Here is a 12,218-nt window from a genome sequence, read left to right on the forward strand (position 1 = left end):
GGCCTCGCACATGTTTTTTATGCTTCGCTATTATCGATTACCTCAAATTAAACAAGTCCCGTAAGGCGAAAATACAATATTTAGTCAAGTAGCTGCCATTTTTCAGCAAGACCGTATGCTCGTAGCATCGTCAGTCCACCGCTCATGGCAAAGGCAGTGAAATTGACAAGAAGAGCGGGGTAGTAGTTGCGCTAAGAAGGATAGCACGCTTTTCTGTACCTCTCTTTGTTTTAACTTTCTGAGCGTGTTTTTAATCCAAGCATATCATATCTATATGTTTTTGGAATCAGGAACCGACAAGGAATAAGATGAAAGTGTTTTTAAATTGATTTGGACAATTTAATTTTGATAATAATTTTTATATATTTAATTTTCAGAGCTTGTTTTTAATCCGAATATAACATATTTATATGGTTTTGGAATCAGCAAATGATGGAGAATAAAATAAACGTAAATTTGGATCGTTTTATAAATTTTTATTTTTTTTTACAATTTTCCGATTTTTAATGACCAAAGTCATTAATTAATTTTTAAGCCACCAAGCTGAAATGCAATACCGAACCCCGGGCTTCGTCGAAGATTACTTGACCAAACTTTCAACCAATTTGGTTGAAAAATGAGGGCGTGACAGTGCCGCCTCAACTTTCACGAAAAGCCGGATATGACGTCATCAAAGACATTTATCAAAAAAATGAAAAAAACGTTCGGGGATTTCATACCCAGGAACTCTCATGTCAAATTTCATAAAGATCGGTCCAGTAGTTTAGTCTGAATCGCTCTACACACACACACACACACACACACACACACACGCACGCACATACACCACGACCCTCGTTTCGATTCCCCCTCGATGTTAAAATATTTAGTCAAAACTTGACTAAATATAACAAGTCGCGTAAGGCGAAAATACAATATTTAGTCAAGTAGCTGTCGAACTCACAGAATGAAACGCAATGCCATTTTACTCGTAGCATCGTCAGGCCACCGCTCATGGCAAAGGCAGTGAAATTGACAAGAAGAGCGGGGTAGTAGTTGCGCTAAGAAGGATAGCACGCTTTTCTGTACCTCTCTTTGTTTTAACTTTCTGAGCGTGTTTTTAATCCAAACATATCATATCTATATGTTTTTGGAATCAGGAACCGACAAGGAATAAGATGAAAGTGTTTTTAAATTGATTTGGACAATTTAATTTTGATAATAATTTTTATATATTTAATTTTCAGAGCTTGTTTTTAATCCGAATATAACATATTTATATGTTTTTGGAATCAGCAAATGATGGAGAATAAGATAAACGTAAATTTGGATCGTTTTATAAATTTTTTTTTTTTTTTACAATTTTCCGATTTTTAATGACCAAAGTCATTAATTAATTTTTAAGCCACCAAGCTGAAATGCAATACCGAACCCTGGGCTTCGTCGAAGATTACTTGACCAAAATTTCAACCAATTTGGTTGAAAAATGAGGGCGTGACAGTGCCGCCTCAACTTTCACGAAAAGCCGGATATGACGTCATCAAAGACATTTATCAAAAAATGAAAAAAACGTTCGGGGATTTCATACCCAGGAACTCTCATGTCAAATTTCATAAAGATCGGTCCAGTAGTTTAGTCTGAATCGCTCTACACACACACACACACACACACGCACGCACACACATACGCACATACACCACGACCCTCGTTTCGATTCCCCCTCGATGTTAAAATATTTAGTCAAAACTTGACTAAATATAAAAAGAAACAAGTCGCGTAAGGCGAAAATACAACATTTAGTCAAGTAGCTGTCGAACTCACAGAATGAAACTGAACGCAATGCAACGCAGCAAGACCGTATACTCGTAGCATCGTCAGTCCACCGCTCACGGCATAGGCAGTGAAATTGACAGGAAGAGCGGGGTAGTAGTTGCACTAAGAAGGATAGCACGCTTTTCTGTACTTCTCTTTGTTTTAACTTTCTGAGCGTGTTTTTAATCCAAACATATCATATCTATATGTTTTTGGAATCAGGAACCGACAAGGAATAAGATAAATGTGTTTTTAAATTGATTTGGACAATTTAATTTTGATAATAATTTTTATACATTTAATTTTCAGAGCTTGTTTTTAATCCGAATATAACATATTTATATGTTTTTGGAATCAGCAAATGATGGAGAATAAGATAAACGTAAATTTGGATCGTTTTATAAATTTTTATGTTTTTTTACAATTTTCAGATTTTTAATGACCAAAGTCATTAATTAATTTTTAAGCCACCAAGCTGAAATGCAATACCGAAGTCTGGGCTTCGTCGAAGATTACTTGACCAAAATTTCAACCAATTTGGTTGAAAAATGAGGGCGTGACAGTGCCGCCTCAACTTTCACGAAAAGCCGGATATGACGTCATCAAAGACATTTGTCAAAAAAATGAAAAAAAACGTTCGGGGATTTCATACCCAGGAACTCACATGTCAAATTTCATAAAGATCGGTCCAGTAGTTTAGTCTGAATCGCTCTACACACACACACAGACAATCAATCAATCAATCAATGAGGCTTATATCGCGCATATTCCGTGGGTACAGTTCTAGGCGCTCTGCCGTGATGCCGTGTGAGATGAAATTTTATACGGCCACACACACACACACCTCGGACCCAATTTATTAGGTCCGTGCACACACACACACGCATAGGATACACGCACACACACACGCACATACACCACGACCCTCGTTTCGATTCCCCCTCGATGTTAAAATATTTAGTCAAAACTTGACTAAATATAAAAAGGTTAAACTCCTGACCAGCGCACGGGGTACGTTAAATGTTAAATGGCCCGTGGGGAATGCATAAGTGCGCGCGCACGTGTGCATATGTATGTGAATACTTTTTTTTTTAACCAGTTCGTGTCAATGTCGATCGAGTGTTATTTCGATCGCGTTTTTAGTGGACACGCGTCATCAGATTCAAACATACGCATAATTTCGTAGAGTTATAAGAGTTCTAAAACAGGGGAAAAGGTGGCAAAGTAAAAGATTTTAAATCAAAAAGTGTTAGTGTATTTTTGCGATGAGACAGACACAAAAGTATGTTCTACTAAAGAAGTTCATACCCATGAAATAGGCCTACTCTCGAACGGAAACCCCGGCCGGGTCATACCTAAGACTTTAAAATTGGCAATCTAGTGGCTGCTCCGCCTGGCGTCTGGCATTATGGGGTTAGTGCTAGGACTGGTTGGTCCGGTGTCAGAATAATGTGACTGGGTGAGACACTGACGAAGCCTGTGCTGCGACTTCTGTCTTGTGTGTGGCGCACGTTATATGTCTCCCGCAGTGGGGCACTGCGGTTATGAAATTAAAGGCCCCTCCTGTTTTTGGAACCGCAGGAGCTTTCTAGTTTGCTGTTAGGTAGATTTTTGGTTCCTCTTTCCTGTCATGCTCTCTTTTTCTTCATGAATTCTTTTCTTTTTTCTGCCTTCTTGCTCATTCACCTGTATTTTTTCCAAAAATCTCTTCTCTTGCCGCTTGTCTTGCGATTCATGTATAGTTTAATCTGTTAGTGTTCTGATGTAAGTCCAGCAGTAGATAGGTTAAGCCTATTTTAACATACTGGAAACTGGTAATCTTCCAGTAGGTATTAATTTAGTTTTACTAAAGCCTGCTGGGACACAAGTAATGGGTTAGTGCATTTGTAAACAGGAATCGCTTGACAAGTGGCCCCCTTCATCCCCCCTTCCTCGTCCTGATATGACTCTGCGTAGTCGGCTGGACGTTAAGCAACAAATAAACAAACAAACAAACGTTATATGTCACAGCAGCACCGCCCTGATATGGCCCTTCGTGGTCGGCTGGGCGTTGAGCAAACAAACAAACAAACAAACTCTCGAACGGGTTAGTCCCATGGCGATCTTAAGATCGCCATGGTTAGTCCGTAAGCCGTCGCGGCAACTCGGTGATTAGAACGGAATTACAGTGCAAACCTCGTATAGTGCAAACCTCGCAGGTACTTGTAACAAATACTGATAACAATTTTTTTTTTTAATTCTGACTTGATTTTTTTTAATTTTTCAAAAAAAGGGAAAATTGCATTTGGTGGCTTAAACTTACCGCTACGGTTCTGTGTGTGTTATGTTTGTATTTGTGCATTTTGTCTGTGCTTGAGATGACGTTCCTGTAGGGAGTATTTGACTGGTAACAGTACCAAATAGTGTTAATTAATTACTTTTAAATTATTAGCAGTATGCAGGGATAGGCCATGATATGTTGAACATTCTTGCCGAGTTCTAGAAAATATATGTGGGGGAAAACGAAATTAAACTCATTAATCAAAATCGTCCATACAGACCTCCCTACTTTTGACCCACTGCGCCGGCGATACGGAATTTCCGCTTTTGACTCACTCCAAGTTGGGAGTTGCAAATTTGTTGTTCATTAGTCACAATGGAGCGGATGGATGTGGATCAAACAACCTCACAGGTAATACGATATCTTTTGTACCTTGTATACTTAATAATTCAAAGAGTTGGTTCTTTGTGTGATGGGGTGGAAGGAAGAGGACAATACTTGATTGTAGACTCTTGATGGAGTAGTTGGGTGAATGTAGTCACCTAGTAGAAGTAAACCCCGAAGTTCAGGAGTACACCATGTGGGTGCCTCTTTAGTGTCTTGCACTGAACGAACATCACTTGCTCTCGTAATGGACTTTCACTCACATGTAGAGAATGATAGACAAGAGTTCACTGGCACAGACCGACGAGTCACTTGATGTAACATGAAAGTGGAAAACCATGTCTGTCGATTCACATTTCTCTTTATTTTCTATTCTTCTCTTCTCCTCAGCAACCCAGCTCCCAGCCCGAAGACCGGGAGGCCACACCAATAGTACAATGCAATCTACATCAGTATGTCTCCATGATAACAAAGTACAAAACAAGTACGTCCTCTCTCTCCGGGATAGTTCTCAGTTCTCTCCCAAAATCTCAAATGCTATCATGTAAAATGGGGATGGGTGGCGTCAAAAGCCACCAATCAAGAGTTAGCTAACAAAACTGACATCACTTCTCATTGGTCAGTAAAGACAAGAAAAGGGGGGAGACTAAAACCTCCAAGCCACCTGGCATCTTCTATGATCTTCCCTGTCAAAAGAAATGACACCCACTTGACAAAACGCCAAGTCCAACTCGGGTAGACAGGCTGTCGGCACATTGCATAACGACCACCTGGGGCTCAAGATACCCCGCCGTCTTTCTGGGAGGGCGGCTTGACGTCAAAGGAAAACATATTACGTTCCCTAGTGGACACAGCCGACTGAGCGAGTTTACGACCTCCAGGTGTCTGAGCATATGAAATTTAACTTTCACAAGACAGGAATGACATAAAATCATTATAACGAATTAGTAGCCAGTTTAGCACTTGGCTACATCTCCCCCAAGCTTTTAACAATCAGCGTCCGCGCTGATTAAACAACGGATAAGAAATAAGGTCGACGTCACTACAGTGGAAAGACCTAAGGTCGACGTCACTACAGTGGAAAGACCTAAGGTCGACGTTGAGTTAAAGCGGGACAAACGAAAGTCTATGAAGTGCGATATGCAAGACAACTTAGATCAATCAAAACCACTTGAGTTAAAGAAGAGAGGGAGGTAAAGGCTGTGTTTAAGACGTATTTTAGGTGAAAAACGTAACAGTTACAAAATGGACAGATTCACTAATGAATGACGTAGTTACCTGACACTGTTAAAATGATACATCATGTACAATACACCTGACACAATGCAATGACATCCAACATTACAAATGATCTGTACCAAGCCTATTTAAAGGTAACAAGGTAAATCATAACTTAGTTTACGCTTAAGAGAGCAATTAAGAAAGTGATGATACAGGGCCTTATTTGAAGGTCAGCAAGTATTCACTAAATTACTTTCAACCCTAGGTGGCAATTACCATCAGATTTGTAGTATCTGCTTGTGCCAAAAAAAAATCTTTCAATAAGCGCAAACATCCGCCAACACATTCCACTCAAAGCATCATGACAAATAATCGCAACAATCAATATCAATCATACCAATGCAAGAAACATGGCATAGCATACTTGAAAATGAACATTATCAAACATCAACAATATAAACGGCAACAAAACACCCGGCAGTAAACACACCTGCGAGTCTCTTCGTGGACGCAACACTTGCGTCACTTCACTGCCGCGAACACCGAGGAAAGTCTTATGTAATACCACATGGCTAACGTCACCAGCCCAAGTCTGTATCCGTCAAGTCCGATATGACGTGTCACACTAGCTAAGAATGGGATTGCACGCGCTACAGCCACTCGAGTTATTTATTACGAGACAACAACCATGCAACACAAAACCACCCTTGGCATCACAAATGACATTCTATCCCAATCACTATCCTACCACTGATCCTCCAGTTGTGGTCTCACACATAACCTTTTTTCAACTGGGCGATCGCAGTTAGGATACCAATCCAAATAACCGTTACAGTTATGCTGGGCCAATTATACTTTGTCAATGCAATTACAAAAGTGATGATCAGCAATTCGCTCTACTATGCCAAGGGAGGTAAGTTGAAGACACAAGAGGTATGAACAGTTCAATTCACATTTATTCATGTTTTCCACATGTTGCAATCTTTGTGTTATACATGTTTGGCATATGAATGGGCACGGATAGGTAGCAGATAGACATGGTTAGCGTGAACACTATTAGCAACCCCTTCCCCCCCAGTTAGCTGGCCCCAGATTGACTGACCAGCAACAGGTCTTTCTGACCATCCTAGCACTACCTCAGCTAGCATGTGGGTGATGTAAACCAACCCAGTGCTTTCTTTAGGCATACATGCTGCTGCTTTTGTAAGTGCGCTGCTCCCAGCTCCTCACAGAGGAATTCTAGGCTTTCAGGCTATCTGGAGGTGACAGGACCCCGAACCGCACCACATCCCGTGGCTTGTTAGGGCTCACACTGGGGTCCTGCAGTACAGCTACGAAAAGCTCTAAAAAGGTTTCATTTTCACTAGAAATTACATGTTTTAAAACTTTAACAAACTGAAATAGACAGACATGTAAAGTGTTCCCCTTTTCCATGCCTATCTTCCGCCATTCGTGCCGAGCAGACAACATACACACACGCGCGCACGCAAAAAACATGATGATACGCTAAAGGACGACAAATTATACATTTCTACAACACGTGTTAAAGCAATTAAGTAAATATTACCACCAAGACAAGACAAAGGGGATGGAGGGTGGGCTTTTTCATTCAAACTATGCATATTTATCCAAATGAGTGTTAAACTAAGTACGCAACTATTACACATTACTACATGACAAAGGGGATGGAGGGTGGGCTTTTTCCTTGTAGCAAATTCGTTTAGCGTTGTTCTCTGTGTAGACTCAGGATCCGAAGAGGCTAAAGCTAGACTCTTCCCACGTGACACTGAGTCTGCATACAACTGAACCGTTTAGGGATAAGTGTGTTCTTTAGCCTCCATCGAATGTTAGGCTAAAAGATGGTTGTAGCTCGTCATAAAATCATTTATGGCAGAAGCCGAAATGTATTTATTACGAGACAACAACCATGCAACACAAAACCACCCTTGGCATCACAAATGACATTCTATCCCAATCACTATCCTACCACTGATCCTCCAGTTGTGGTCTCACACATAACCTTTTTTCAACTGGGCGATCGCAGTTAGGATACCAATCCAAATAACCGTTACAGTTATGCTGGGCCAATTATACTTTGTCAATGCAATTACAAAAGTGATGATCAGCAATTCGCTCTACTATGCCAAGGGAGGTAAGTTGAAGACACAAGAGGTATGAACAGTTCAATTCACATTTATTCATGTTTTCCACATGTTGCAATCTTTGTGTTATACATGTTTGGCATATGAATGGGCACGGATAGGTAGCAGATAGACATGGTTAGCGTGAACACTATTAGCAACCCCTTCCCCCCCAGTTAGCTGGCCCCAGATTGACTGACCAGCAACAGGTCTTTCTGACCATCCTAGCACTACCTCAGCTAGCATGTGGGTGATGTAAACCAACCCAGTGCTTTCTTTAGGCATACATGCTGCTGCTTTTGTAAGTGCGCTGCTCCCAGCTCCTCACAGAGGAATTCTAGGCTTTCAGGCTATCTGGAGGTGACAGGACCCCGAACCGCACCACATCCCGTGGCTTGTTAGGGCTCACACTGGGGTCCTGCAGTACAGCTACGAAAAGCTCTAAAAAGGTTTCATTTTCACTAGAAATTACATGTTTTAAAACTTTAACAAACTGAAATAGACAGACATGTAAAGTGTTCCCCTTTTCCATGCCTATCTTCCGCCACCTAACAGCTATTCTATAGATGTTTTTCGCCAATCCGTACCCATTCCAGCCCCCTTTTAGCCTAAAAGCATAGCTGTTAATTGCAGTTCAAAGTCAGCTTTGAACTGGTCCAGCCCCTTGGTGCTCAAATGCACCCCATCTTCGGCAAGGTAGCTGTGGTCAAAATTTGGGTGGTAAACAATCCGTCCCTTTTCTTTCTCTTGCATAATGCGGCCTCTCGCCTTTCGGTTTAATTTTTTTTTTTTTTTTTTTTTTTTTTTTGTTGCGGGAATTTTCTCCCCCGTTGGAAAAGCTTTCATGTCTCCCGAATTTCGCGGGAGCATGTCCGACCAGACAACGGTCGCTTTCGGGCAAAAAGCCCTAACAAAGCATACCAGATCATCGAGTTCCTCACGCCAGCGCTTCTGGTCAACCCGGCACACGTCGTTCCCTCCGACATGGAGTACCACATAGCTCGGTGAGGGGGCGCCCCCAGGGCTTCAATCAGCTTGGCCCGAGCCCGGGGGAACCCAAGGCCGGACTTCCCAGCCCACACCACCGGCAGCGGTAGCTGAAGCCCAGTGCCTTTTGTACTGCAGAACTGCTGCAGCCTGACCACCAGACTTGATCCCAGGATAAGGACTCCTGGAACTACGATGACTCCTGGAACTACGATAGAGAAGGTGGATTAGGACTAAAACATGAACTCATTTCTATACCTGTACCTTTTGTCGTCACTACTTGGAGGTGACAACCTTCCAAAGCAGTAACTCTGAAATATTAAAGAAAAACACAAAGTAAAAACAAACGCTGCAGCGGTGTGAACCAGCCTCATACAAAACACACAAAATCTTTTGGCGGTGAAAACCTGGCCACTATTCTATTTACACAAGACCCATACTATCACTCCAAGTCGGGCCTGACATACTTTGTCACTGCCTGTGATCCCCACCTTCCCAAAGCCATAATGTCTCTCATGGGCGTGCCATTGACCGCAGCTGTGGTTGCTGCCCCAATACGAAATGAGTGGGAAGTGAACCTGTTTACTTTCCAACCCAGAACGCTAGCCCCTTTCTTTAGAACCGCCTGAAATTGGTATCGGGTCAGTGATGACCCATCAAAGTGCTTCCACTGGGCAATCGCTCTCACTGGGCAAACTTGGGGATGCCTCTCGACTCTACGCATCACAACCTTTTCGCCCTTGTTTGCTTGGTCTGTTTTCGACCCCGCAATATGGACGGTCAGGTCTTCTCCTAGTACCACATCGGCATAACATCCCAGTTCGCCCTCCCTTTACTGCGTTCCCTTGGCCCACTATTTCACTGACCCGAAAGAAACCAAAACGCTGCAGCAGGCAAAGCAAAAGGCTGCTGTAAACAGTGCCTGTTCAAAAATATTAGCACACACCCCCGGGAGGACACCAATTAAATCCTTGAGTCTCTGAAAAGTGATAGGTTTCCTTTGATCCTGTCGTCTATCCAGCTTAGCCATGCCCTGCAATAACTTCTTCAACAGGAAATGCTCTGTGGGGTCATCCCATCCATTCAGCTTGTGTTTTGCACCAATCCCAGCCAAATAGGTGCGAGCCGTTGTATGGGCCCTTCCCGTTAGTGAGAGATGGGCAGCAAAATGAATAACATGCTGTGACGGTACAGGCCACTCATGCCCCTATGTGTGCCATTCATAGCTGCTGTGGTGGCTGCCCCGATGCGGAATGAGTGGGAGGTGAATCTGTTCACCTCCCAGCCCAGTGCCTTCGCCCCACTTTTCAGCATGGCCTGGAACTGGTAGCGGCTTAGAGGCGCGCCATCAAAATGCTTGAAGAGCAGCCCTGACCCGCTGGGTCTGACTTGTAGATAAGCCTGCATGGCCAATACTGGGCAGGCTTCCGGATGCCTCTCTGCGACGCTCTACTTTGTCTGCGGCAATGGGCAATAGGGGCTCCTAAATCGCAAAAAGTTGATAGCATACAGTCCAACATTGCGTGAGCTTGCTCCTCGAAGCACCACCCCCACGAAATTCATCCAAGTAGTGGATTACATCACAGGAGAAGTTAGCTTGTTTCATGCACCACTCTAGAAAGGTACTAAATTTCTCAAACAGGGGGGGGGGGGCACGAGCTAGAACATCCAAATGGCAGTGCCTTGTCAACAAAGAACATGCCTTCGACCAACATGCCCATCAATCCAAAATCTAAAGGGTGTAAAGGAAGGAGTCTGAATGCAGACTTGATATCCATTCATACATGTTACTGCATCAAAAGTTGTGTATTGTACGGCGCATAGCTTAGCTGATATACCTCCGTCAACCGAACTATCCTCATGAGGTTATGAAAGATCAAATATCAGTCTGTGTTCTCCTGGTGTAAACTTCCACCAACCCCACAGGGGAGACAATCAAGTCTTTCATGCTTTCTTTCTCCCTGATATGGTATCCTAAAGCCCTGGCTAAAATCCTTCCCTAAGAACCTGAGCATCAGCTTGATTGGGGTACTGTTCTAATGTATGAACTAACTTCACCAGGCAGATGGGCGAGGTGGCTAAGCCATCTAAGCCCTGGCTTGGAGGGGTGTCAACCGCCTCGCAGCTACTTTTGTCCGTTACCGAAGTGAAAGGGCTGTCCAGAGCCTGATTCCCCCTTTTCAGCGCTTTGCCCCTGCTGACTTGCTACAACCAGCTCTAAAATGTTCTATTACGCCCACATAATGCCTCATATAAACTTCGCATCGACACTTTGGGATAACTGCGGTGATGTTCATTTAAAAAGACTCAATTCCCTGCATCGCCGAGCTGCAAAACTTATTCTGCATGGTTTGAATAGGTCCACGGATGATAAACTAAAGCTCTTGAATTTCCTCCCCTTGAAAGATCAGTTGACGTTAAACGAGACTGTGTTCATGTATAAAATTCTAAATGACGACTGTCCTAAATATTTGCAATCACATTTCAAACATGCCTAAAGGGGTATGGGTCCCAAAAATTCGTCCCTCCTATACCTCGCATAGACCTCTACAAATCGAGCTTAGCCTTCTCGGGAGCGTTTCTCTGGAACTCCTTCCCCCAACAGATAAGAAATGCAACTTCAGTGAAAATGTTTAAGAGACAGTCACGTTCACACATCATTCGTGAATGAAATGTCTTGTTCGATTGTTATTTTGTTAAACATTTTGCACTAGTGTTGACGGATGTGTAGCTGATCGGAGCAACTTTATTCCCAATGAAAGGTATAACTATGTCAATGTAATTTTGTGTTCTCCTTATGTAATTCCTTAAATGCACATTGTGTTGCATTCCATACAATGTATTTCTGTATTTTGTATGATTGAATTCATATTTGTAATGTGCGTCTGTCTTTATATAAATAAATAAATCCCTGCGCCTTGAATATGTGCGCAATATAAATTGCATAAAATAAAAATTAAAAAATTAAAATAAATCCCTGCGCTTAGAACTGTACCCACGGAATACGCGCGATATAAGCCTCATATTGATTGATTGATATGTGTTGTATAAAGGACAGGTTGGAAGAATAGGCTTTGCCTAAAACCTTTATCCTTTTGTAATAAAGTTCTGAGCCTGAGTCTAACGCCCTAATCCTGGCTTCAAAATCTTGTCTAGCCTGATTGGCCGCCACCTCTAGGGATTTTAACCTGTTAACGAAGCCCGCATCAGTACCTTGCTGTTGTTGAGGTTCTTGTCTGCTGGCGTGCTCCGCCTCTTCAAACCAGGCCCCCTGGCTGTCACTGTCACTGCTGGGCACGTGGGAAGACGCAGCTGCGGTCCCTGTCCGGCGCTGTATTTTGTTCTCAGCCTCCCTCGGCCTAGGCAGCTCCTCCTGTGGCCTTGTCGGTCTCTTCCCCTGGGTTGCTCTAGGAGGTCGGCCTCCCGAACATGTT

General features: G+C 42.9%; 1 long non-coding RNA gene across 1 annotated transcript; it reads right to left on the reverse strand.

Moving 5' to 3' along the window:
- Nucleotides 1-8,533: 8,533 nt before the first annotated feature.
- Nucleotides 8,534-12,212, reverse strand: LOC138978260 (uncharacterized). Its single transcript, XR_011459624.1, has 2 exons — nt 11,998-12,212; nt 8,534-8,992 (listed from the first exon to the last, which is right to left on the reverse strand). It is a non-coding gene; the product is annotated as an uncharacterized lncRNA (long non-coding RNA).
- Nucleotides 12,213-12,218: the final 6 nt, after the last annotated feature.

This window comes from Littorina saxatilis, linkage group LG10 (assembly GCF_037325665.1).
Source record: "Littorina saxatilis isolate snail1 linkage group LG10, US_GU_Lsax_2.0, whole genome shotgun sequence".
In the NCBI taxonomy this organism is placed as follows: Eukaryota; Metazoa; Mollusca; class Gastropoda; order Littorinimorpha; family Littorinidae; genus Littorina; species Littorina saxatilis.